This window comes from Equus caballus, chromosome 27 (assembly GCF_041296265.1).
Source record: "Equus caballus isolate H_3958 breed thoroughbred chromosome 27, TB-T2T, whole genome shotgun sequence".
NCBI classification, from domain to species: domain Eukaryota; kingdom Metazoa; phylum Chordata; class Mammalia; order Perissodactyla; family Equidae; genus Equus; species Equus caballus.
In genome coordinates, this window is record NC_091710.1 from 29,585,031 (window position 1) to 29,596,075 (window position 11,045).

An 11,045-nucleotide genomic window follows, 5' to 3' on the forward strand; every position below is an offset into this window, starting at 1 on the left:
AAATAATAGAGAAGCAAAAAATGTAATCTTATAGTGTCATAATTAGATTTTACCTATTGTCCCACACAATATTTCCGTTCTTTTCCATTCCGTTAGAAATATATGTGGATGAAGGTCACACACTGACCATTCTAATGTACCCAAAGATTACTTTTCTTTCTTTTTACCTTCTTGGATGAAGTAGCTCAGTGTTGTGATTATTTAATTCTTTCTTTCTAAAAAAGAAAACTCTTAAGATGGATTTTTGCCTATCTTAATATTAGAAGTACTTATCTGGCTGCATCTCAAAGTATTTTTTTTAATGTATAGCTTTCATTGTTCTTGTATTACATTTAATCATAATTCTAGCTATGATTCCCTCTCTTATTTAAGATTTACTTGGGATTGTGTTTTTTTAATAAAAGATTGAGTTTGGGGAGAATTTTGACTTATTTATATTATGAAAATCTGTTAATTTTTTAATTATGTTTTGATCAGTAAATGTGGCTTACGTGATTTCTGCTTCTCAATATTTTATTTTTGATCCAGAATTGAACTCATTCTGTAAATGTTTCATGGATGCTTAAAAAGAAGATGAGTTCCGTCTTTGTGTATAGATATATAAACAAATTTTATTAATTAAATTATCCCAATTTTCTGATTCTTTATATTTGTTATTTAAACATTAAAGATTTAGGGTTAGGCAAAGTTCTTCCCATAAATTTCCCCCCTTACATTCATCACGGTTAATTATGTCTCCTATTTTAAATCCTAGTTCCATACTTACCAGCTGTGCCACCTCAGTCAAATCAGTTAATGTCTCTGAATCTTAAATTCCCATTTATAAAATGAAAATAATAATCTAATCCCCTATCTCATAAGAACAGCTTTAGATTAAAAATGTAATGGAGATATGGCAACTGGCACCGTGTCTGGCACATAACATGGTCAATAAACATCAGTTTTATTATCATTGGTATTATTATCACTATGCTCCCTTCATTTCTAACACTTTTTTAATTTGTTAATTTTCTTTCTCCGTTTAGTGATATGTACTTGCAGAGAGATGGAATGATTGGTTTTTGATCAAACTGATCAGTATGCTTTCTCTATGAAGCATGACAGCATGATGGTCAGTGATTCAAAAGCAATAGTTTTTCAGACTAAGCTAGCAGGCCAATAGATCCAAAGAGATGTCCTCTCTCCTGTTGCATTAAAACCACCTGGAGAACTTTTTAAAAATAACTCCTGCTCTAGCATTTCTGATTTGGTGGATCAACTGTTGGAAACAAGAATTTTAAGTAGCAGAAACAGTGATGGCAGTGGTCCATGGAGGCCAGGCAGGTCTGGGGGAGGTTTAGAAGTGGCCTAAACCTGGCCAGAGCCAGTGATGAGCATTCCTGTACTGGTGCACATCCATCCAGGTAATGTGGGTAGAAACCAGGCCTTCCGATGGACTCCATCATAGCAGGAGAAAGGGGGAAGGGTAGGAACAGGAAAGTAGACAAAAATTGGAATGGGCTGAAGTCAGACAATGGATGGCACATTTTTTCTGTTCCAGCCAAGCACATTGATTGAGAGCACACTTCAAGCACACTTCAGCGGGAAAGATATATGCACCCCAAAGTAGTTCCTTTACCTGTATGACCAGGTTTTAGAACTACAGATGTGAGAGAACTCCCTGAGGAAGATCACGACTCAGGGAAAGCCTCACAGACAAGTGATATTTCAACTCTCCAGGATGACTAGGAGCCCACTGTAACAGACGAAAGGAGGACGGGAAGGTCGAGAGAAAACAGGACAAACTGGAATGGACTGAAGTCAGCAGAGAAAGTCAAAACATCTTAATTTCAACTAGAATGAACAAGGATGAATAGGTTAGGAAACAAGTTAGAAGCATTCTAGCCATTTAAACTTGGGCTAGTTACTTAACCCCTGTGTGTCTTTATTTACTCATTTGTTGACTAGGCACAACATAACATCTACCTGACAGAGGTGAGAGAGCTAGAGAGTAAGTGCACATAGGCATTTAGTTCACAGTAAGCACTCAAGGAAGATTAGGTTTTACTATTTTATTATTTCTGCTGTGTGTTTTGTTTTATTATTGTTGTTGTTTTATCTTTAATATCTTTAAATTAGATTAGAGAATATAAAATTATTTCTTAAATGATAATATACAGTGCCATTGAAGTTCGGGTGAAAAAGACACTAGCATTGCTGGTGGGCACGAAACTGTTTAGGAAAAAAATCAAAACTACAAATCAAGGGCCTTAAAAATTAATGTTTTTCCACTTTAACTCACTAATTCTACTCTGGGCATCTATCCTAAGTAAATATTCTGAAATATGTAGAAAAAATATTTATGCACAAAAATGTTTATTACAGTATCATTTATGATAAAAAAAGATTTTAATCAGGCAACCATGAAAAATAATGTTTACCAAGCATTTACAACACCATAGAAAATGCATATAAATAAATGGAGAAAGGAGGGCATAAAAACTGTGTACATTATAATCATAACTCCACAACTCAGAGTATCTGCATAAGCAAAAAGATAAGAATCTGCGTAAAAATGGTAACAGTGGCTACTTCAGATGGTGGAATTACATACAAATTTCCTCTTCTACTTTGTTATTTTTTCGAATTTTCCAAAATGAACATTTATTACCTCCATTATAAAAATACGCTTATCTAAGCAGAGATTGGGTGATACTGAGCCTTAGGTCGTTCAGGGGCTATCGTCAGAGCGATGTGTGCTGGAAATGATTTGGAATGCCTCCCATTTCTATGCCTTTCAGATGGATTTCCTTATGGATGCTTCCTCTCTACAGCAAGAGCACAAATGACAACAATGCTCATGCACTCATGACCCTCAACTGTTTACATGGCAGGTGGCAATAACAATTGAGACCTGGAATGTCTCCCAAGCAGTCCTTCAAGCCAGCAGTGATATTTCACAGGGGGAGCAGTCTTGTGGAAGGAAAACACTCACCCGCTTCTTTGAAACTTGCTAAATGTGATGACGCGTGCCACCTGCCAGGCCTCCTCCCCACCCCTGCTATCAGCTTTGGCTTTATCCGTCCCCTCTCATCTTCTTCCTTTCAGCTCCCAGGCACATTCCTTGTGCTGTCTTTGTGCGGTTATCCTCGCTCCCAACTCTTGATGGTAATGTTCCCCCGCGGCTTTCATGCTTGTCAGTCTAGCTGCCCTCCAGAAGTCAGATGTCAAAAAATCAAAGTTTATGCAGTACTTTTTCATGGACAAATGAGCTTTCTCATATTTATTGGCACAAAAGTCACTTGGTTGCCCTTCTAAAAAAATATTTATTTGCTTCTTTAGTCTATTGCAAACAAATTTCCTTAGGAAAATAACTCCTCCTATTGATGCTGAATACACAAACTATTTCATTATTGACACTATATAGTCTACAGTACAATGAAGAATAATTTTTCCAGTAAAAAATTAACATATAATCAGGAAAGTGATTTAATAAGCAGGTTTTTTTCCTAAGACAACTTCTTACCTATATCCAATGGTTATATTTATAAGGCTAATTTCTGAATGCATGCAATTTTGAAAATAATGAAAGAAAACTTTCAGGAGTAATTTTTCAAATCTTTTTCAGGAAATCCATCCATAGTCAAACTTCGGAAAGCAAAAATCTAAGTTGTAAGCTTCCCGTTGGTTATTTACCATGGCTTGGAGAATTTGGGAACCTGGTACCACATTCTGGTTGAAATACATGGCAATTATGTGTTCATATTCTTAAGATGCAAGGCCTAGAAAGAGGCCTCCCATACATCCATCAGATATCGTGATATCCTCTTGGAAAATTCTATTGTGTTTTTTATATTAGTGATTTCAGTTGTTTCTTTATTTTCTTATTTCTTAAACCTTTTTTTTGGTTTATTTACACATATTTTCAATTCTATTCTTGGAGATATGCATGGCAATGTGAAAAAGTAAACCACCAATCTTCCACAGATGATTCAACATTCATCAGATTTTTCAACATTCTGGAAATTTTCTGGCACAAATAACCTGTTACTCCACCCATTAAAATCTAAGGAGCTACTACTCAGTAGCTATTTTATTGTTGGCCTCAAGTAGGGCCAAATACTAAATTCCTCCTGTGGACCTTTTTGCAGTATCAGTTTCACACTGTGTGTCGAGAAGAGAAGTCTCATCCAATTTGATACTAGCTTGAAGTCTAGACTCTGCAAGAGACCTCAAATGCTGAGTTACAAGTCCAGAAGTAAACAAAAGCCACAATCACAGAACTTCAAGAATTAAAACAACAGATCCTTCAGGGTAGAGCCATCTCCCTCTGCTAGCCTGAGTCCACAGGGCTACAGATGTCCCACCCCAAGCAGTATAATTCATCAACTTTTCCCATTAACATCCCAGAAGGATGCATCAGGGCTGAGAACCACTCTTCTCCTTTCCATCTTCTCGCTCTCTTTTTTCGTTTGTTAAGTTCACATCATTTTGTATTTTTTAAATTGAGGTATAATATGCATATACCATAAAAGCCAAGCAGTGTAATTTTACAATTTAGTGATTCTTAGTAAATTTATGGAATTGTGCAACCATCACCACAATCCAAGTTTAGAACATTGCCATCACCCCCCAAAATTCCCCAGAGCGTGTTTGCAGTCAATCTCTGCTCCCACCACCAGCCAAAGGCAACCGCTGAGCCACTTTCTGTCTTTATAAATTTTTATTTACTGAGTATTTCTTTAAATGGAAGCATATGATATATAGTCTTTTGTGCCTATCATAATGGTTTTGGGTTTCATCCATGTTGTACTATATACCAATAGTTCATTGAATTACCAAATAGTATTTCGTTGTATGAATACATCACATTGTGTTTATTCCTTTACCAATTTATGGACATTTGGATTTGTTTCAGTTTTTGACTCTTATGAATAATCTGACTATGAACTGTCATGTACAAGTCTGTATGTGGACATATGTCTTCATTTTTCTTGGATAGAGTCTTAATAGTAGAACTGCTGGATGAAATGGTAAGTTTATGTGTAACTTTTCAGGAAATTGTCAAACTTTTTCAAAGTGTTATTCCATTTCACATTCCCATCAGTTTCTCTGTATCTTTGTCAACACTTGGTTTTCACTGTCTTTTTGATTATGGCTGTGCTAGTATGTGTAAAGTGGTATTTCATTGTGATTTTAGTATGCATTTCCCTCCCAGCTAATGATCTTGAGCACCTTTTCATGCACTTAGAAAATTTCTAGTCTTCTTTGATGAAATGTTTATTCAAGCCTTTTGCCCATTTTTTGTTGGGTAGTCTTTCTTATTATTAACTTGTAAGGGTTATTTATATTCCATGAATATAAATCCTTTATCAGATAAAAGATTTGAAAATATTTTCTCCCAGGCTGTGTCTTGTCTCTTCATTTTCTTATGATATCTTTTGAAGTTTAGACATTTTTAATTTTACTGTAGTCCAATTTATCAATTTTTCTCTTTCATGGCTCATGGTTTTGGCAAGTCACAAAGATTTTCTCCTATATTTTTTTCTAGAAGTGGTACAGTTTTAGCACTTACATTTAGGTGTATAATCCATTTTAAGGTAAATTTGGCATGTGCCAGGTAAGGATGTAAATTAATCTTTTTATGTAAGGATATCCAATTTTCATGGAACCATTTGTTAAAAACACTCCGCTTCTCTCTTGTCTTCGGTCGTTTAGAAAGAACCAATTGCTCATACACATAAGGGTTTATTTCTGGACTCTCGGTTTTTTCCACTTGATCCCTATGTGTATCTCTATGCAGTGCTACACTGTCTTGATTACTGTAGCTTCACAGTAGGTTTTGAAATTTTATAATGCAAGTCCTATATTTTTTTTCAAAATTGTTTTGAAGTTAGCCCTGATGCCTGCTGTAAACTTTGGCACTCACCATTTCAGCGGCTTGGGCTTGGTTCCTGGTCGCAGAACCACAACATTTGTTTGTCAGTAGCCATGCTGAGGTGGCAGCTCACATAGAAGAACTAGAAGGACTTACAACTATAATATACAACTATGTACCGGAGCTTTGGGGAGAAAAAAAAAAAAGGAAGATTCGTAACAGACATTAGCTGAGGCTGAATTTTCCCCAGCAAAAAAAAAAGCACAATATTGCAATAAAGTATTTTTAAAAATGTTGTTTTGGCTATTATAGGTCTTTCGCATTTCCACGCAAATGTTAGAATCAAGTCAATTTTTTCAAAAAGTCTACTGGGATTTTGATAGGGATTGCATTGTATCTTTGGATCAATTTAGAGAGAATTGTTATCCTAACAATACTGTGTGGTCCAATACATGAATACGGAACGCCTCCCCATAAAGTGAGATCTTCTGAAATTCTCTTAGCAATATTTTATGCTCAATTTTGTTAAATGCCTTTTCTGTGTCTATTGAAATGAGCATATGTTTTTCTCCTTAATGTTATCAACATGGAGTATTACAATAACTGATTTTCAAATGTTAAGCTAACCTTGCATTCCTGGGATAAATCCCATGTGATCATGGTCATGATCTTTTTATATATTGCTAAATTATTTTTTTCAAATATTTTAAAGGATTTTTGCATCTTTGCTCATAGAGAGTACTGGTCTTTAGAGTGTTATTACACTATCTTTGTCTGGCTTTGGTATCCACGTGGTACTATTCCAATAGGATAAATTAGGAAGTGTAACATCCTCTTTTATTCTCTGACAGAATTTGTGAAGGGTTGGCATAATTTCTCCTTTCAACTTTTGGTATATTTCACCAGTGAAATCATCTGGGCCTGTGCTTTATTTTGTGGCAAGATTTTAAATTACTACTTCAGTTTCCACACTGATAGTTCTATTCAGATTTTCTATTTCCTCTTCAGTCAGTTTTGTTAATACATCTTGCAAGAAATGTGTCCTCTAAATTGTATAACTTTTTAAAGTTTTTCAGAATATTCCCTTATAATTCTTTTAATTTCTATAGAAGCTGTAGCCATATCTTCTCTTTATTGCTGGTTTGGGTAATTTGTATCTTATTTTCCCCTTTTTTGCCAAGGGTTTGTCAATTTTATTGACCTTTTCACTGAACCAATTTTTGATTTTACTGGTTTTCTCTATTGACTTTTTCTGTTTTTCCTTTCATTGATTTCCATTTTAATCTTTACTATTTACTTCCTCCTGCTTGATTTAGTTTAGGTTTCTTCGTTTTGTTCTCATTTCTTAAGGTGGAAGCTTAGATTGTTGATTTGAATATTGAACATTGAAATATTATTGATTTGAAATATATAAGACTCAAGCAATTTTGGGTCTTGCTTTTTTATAGTCTAACAATTTGTGCTTTTTGAGTAGGAAGCTTAGTCCATTCACATAATCACAATAAGGTAATTATTGATATGGTTGGATTTACAAATACTGTTTGCTATTTTTTTCTTTTTCTGTCATTTTTCCCCTTTTAATCCTCTTTTATAGCCTAATTTGTGATAAGTAAATATTTTTAGTGTACCAGACATCCATTGATTTTTCTTACCAAAATTTTAGAGATATTTTCTTAGTGGTTGCTCTAAGATTTATGAGACATGTTTTAACTCACTACAATATCCTTCAAAATTACACTAACAATTCAGTAAAAGAGGGAAACTTTACTGAAACACATTCCCATTTCCTTCCTCCTTCTCTATACTATTATCATACATATTACATTTATATCTGTTATAAACCCTACAATGCAGTGTTAAAATCCTTGCTTTATAAATCTTTTAAAGAAAAGAATAGAAAAAATGTTTTTAGAGTGTTTTATATTTACTGCCTCTTCTTTTCCTCCTGTGGATTTGCATTATGTTGATGTTACTTTCTTTTACCCTGAAAGACTAACTTATAAAGTAGGTCTGCTGGCAGTGAATTCTTTTAGTCTTTGTCTAGCTCAGATTGTCATTATTTCCCCCTTGATTTTTGACAGATAGTTTTTTCCAAATGTAGAATTCTTGGTTGATGGTTTGTTTTTTTTTTAAAGGGGATTCTTTTTATGTTTTGGTTTTTGGTTTGGTATTTTATTCAGTGTTTCGAGTATGTCATTCTACTGCCTTCTGACCTCTATTGTTTCAGATAAGAAGTCAACTGTTTAATGATACTGTCATTTACCTTTACATGATGAGTTACTTTTCTCTTTCTGATTTCAAGATGTTTTCTTTTTTTATTTTTTGGCCTTCAACAGTTTGACTATTATGTATCTAGATGTGGCTTTCTTTGTGTTTATTCTACTTGAAATTCATTGCCTTTCTTAGATCTATGAATAAATATTTTTCATCAACTTGGGTAAGTCTCAGCCTTCCTTCTTCCAAATGGTTTTTCTGATCTTTTATTTCTTTCTTCTCCTTTTGGGACTCTCATTACATGTTTCATGGTATACTTGATTTCCTATAGATCTCTGAAGATCTGTTCTTTTTTTTTATCTTTTTCTCTCTTTTCATTAGATTAGATAATTTCTATTTCCTGTAGCTTGTTGAATATATTTAGAACAAGTGCTTTTAAGTGTTTGTCTACTAAATTCAACATCTGAGACACTCAGAGACAGTTTCTATTGACTGATTTTCTTTTTCTTGGTATGGGTCACACTTTGTTTTTAGTTTTTGGGGTTTTTTTTTGCATGCTTTATATTTTTTGTTAAATACTGTAAATTTTAGGTAATATACTGTAGCAGTTTTGAATTCCAACTTTCTCTCCTGAGATTTGTCATTGTTGTTTTGTTAGTTTGCTTAATTCTTTGCCTGGATTAGATCTGTGAAGTCTCTCTCCCTATAGTATGTGGCTATTGATGTCTCTGCTCAGTGCATCTATTTTTATTTCTAATCCTGGCTGCCAACTTGATGTTCTGCATAACCTGATGCTCAGCCAGAGGTTGGTCAGAGGTTGTTCAACTGTGTACCAGTAGGTTTCCACTCTCTGCTACTGGATCTGTGTTTGGACTGGGGAGTTCATTCAAAGTTCAGGCCATTTTGCAGGTTCTAGGTTTTCATCTTCCACTCAGCCCTTGCAGGTCTTCTCCATTTTTTCTGCATGTGCGCACAGGCTTCATCTGCCAGGAATCTATGGCAAGTTTGGGCCACTCTGGTCTCTGCTGTGCATATGCATAGCCTCTGCGCAGTTTGGGATATGTGGAAAGCTTATCAAGCTACCTATGGCTCTCTCACCTTGTGGAATTCCCTGTAAAATCACTAGTTAGTGTGCTGTTCTGTTGCTTGCCCCAAACAGACCCACAACCTCAGGCTGGTGCAGCCACTTTTTTTCCCTGTCCACTTGCCACCAAGAGCAGCTATTTAACACCACCAAATAAAGTTTACCTGTCTTAGCACTGGAAGCAAAACTGCTGATTTTTCGGCCTCCTATGCCCTGGATCATCTGCCATGTGCACAGAGGTGGGGGTAGGGAAGGAGGGAGAGAGAATGCCTAGACAAGAACACCACAGACTCGTGTTGTTTGTACATGAAGTTCAATAGCTTTCATGAGTAAGTGTTTCCCAGTTTTTTGTAAGCCTTTGGTCAATTTCTGGAGCACTCAAATAGCTGTTTTTGACAGTTTTATCCAGCTTTATACTGCTTTTTGGGGAAAAGATTTATCGATTTCCTTACTACATCAGGCTAGAAATGAATCTCTCTCTTGTTTGTAGTTTAAAAAAGTGAAATAAGAAAAACAGAGAGAATTTTATTGTTCATTAGAGTATGACTGATTTCCCAAAAATTGACAAGCCTTCAAGCAAGATACCTTTTATCACTCTCAAATTTTGGACCAACCCAGCTTGCATGAATCAAAAAGAGGAAATTTATCTTTAAATTAGAAAAAATACCCCAGTGTAACTATTCTTAGGGATACAGCAAGCTATAACATAAAATTTATGATGTGGGGCATCAGGCAGATCAAGACTCAAAATAAATCTTGGCTATATCAATATCACTCTGGGCAATTAAATTAACCTCTCTCTATCTCATTTTACCAATTAAAATAAGGATAATGATATCTAGTTCACAAGGATGTTGGGGGGATTAAATATGACAGCAATTATGAAAAGAATTTGCTGAGTGTCAGCAAGTAGTAATTGCTTAATTGATATTTATTTCTTATTATGTACTTTTCTGCCGTCTTTCAGAAACTCAGTGTTCTCCTGGCTAACCTGGCACCTAGGAAAGGGTCTGCTTTAATGGGTCTAGACAGTATGAATAGATGCTTCACTTTTACTTGGGACATTCTCTTTTTAAGGCACAGGTCTGAGTTTGGAATCAGAGCTCTGATTATGAAGAGAGGTTTTTCTCTTAAAGGAATTCAGCCCTCAGAAAGCATACAGATTTGTTTTGCTTTGTTCTGTTTTTGATAGGTGGCCTTCGCCAAGAGCCCTTAAAATTGCATCAAGGGGGACAAGATTATTAGGGTGAATCAAATGAAATTAATTAATATTGCACCGTTTTTGATCTACAAAAATGGTTCAACATAGTGAGTTGGAAAGAAAGCTGACTTAGGCGTCAGGAAAGGAGGCTTTATTCTACCACTAATCTGCTGTCTGAGAAGAGCAGGGTCGTACGTTCTGTGATCCTAAAGCCCTCTCTGGGGATGTAGGGTACTTCGGATCGGATCTCTCCGTAAGCATTTTCTCCTCCTCCTGAACCCAATTTGATCTCTAACAGGATGTGAACTGCCAGCAAAAATCGATAGTCAGCCTGTCAGGGCAGTGTTCCATAGAATGACAAAATTCTCTCCTTGACCAAACTCTAACCCAGGCTCCTCTGAGCTCTCTGTTCCACTAGGCCTTAACCTTAACCTAGAAAGACTTGAACAAACACTGACATAGCTGCTACCAGCTCAAAGCTGCAATCCTAGAATGACCCTAGCCCCCACTGAAAGAGAAAACTGAGAAAACTCAAGGCTGCCAAAGGAATCTACTGCTTGTTTTAGCCAATCTTCCTGTCTTAGAAGACAGGACCCCTGTCTCCCAATCTTTCTGGGAGAAGAAAAGCCTAACTTTGAAAAGTGACAGTTAACAAACCCAGTGGGCTTCACATGGACCAACCCTCCCCT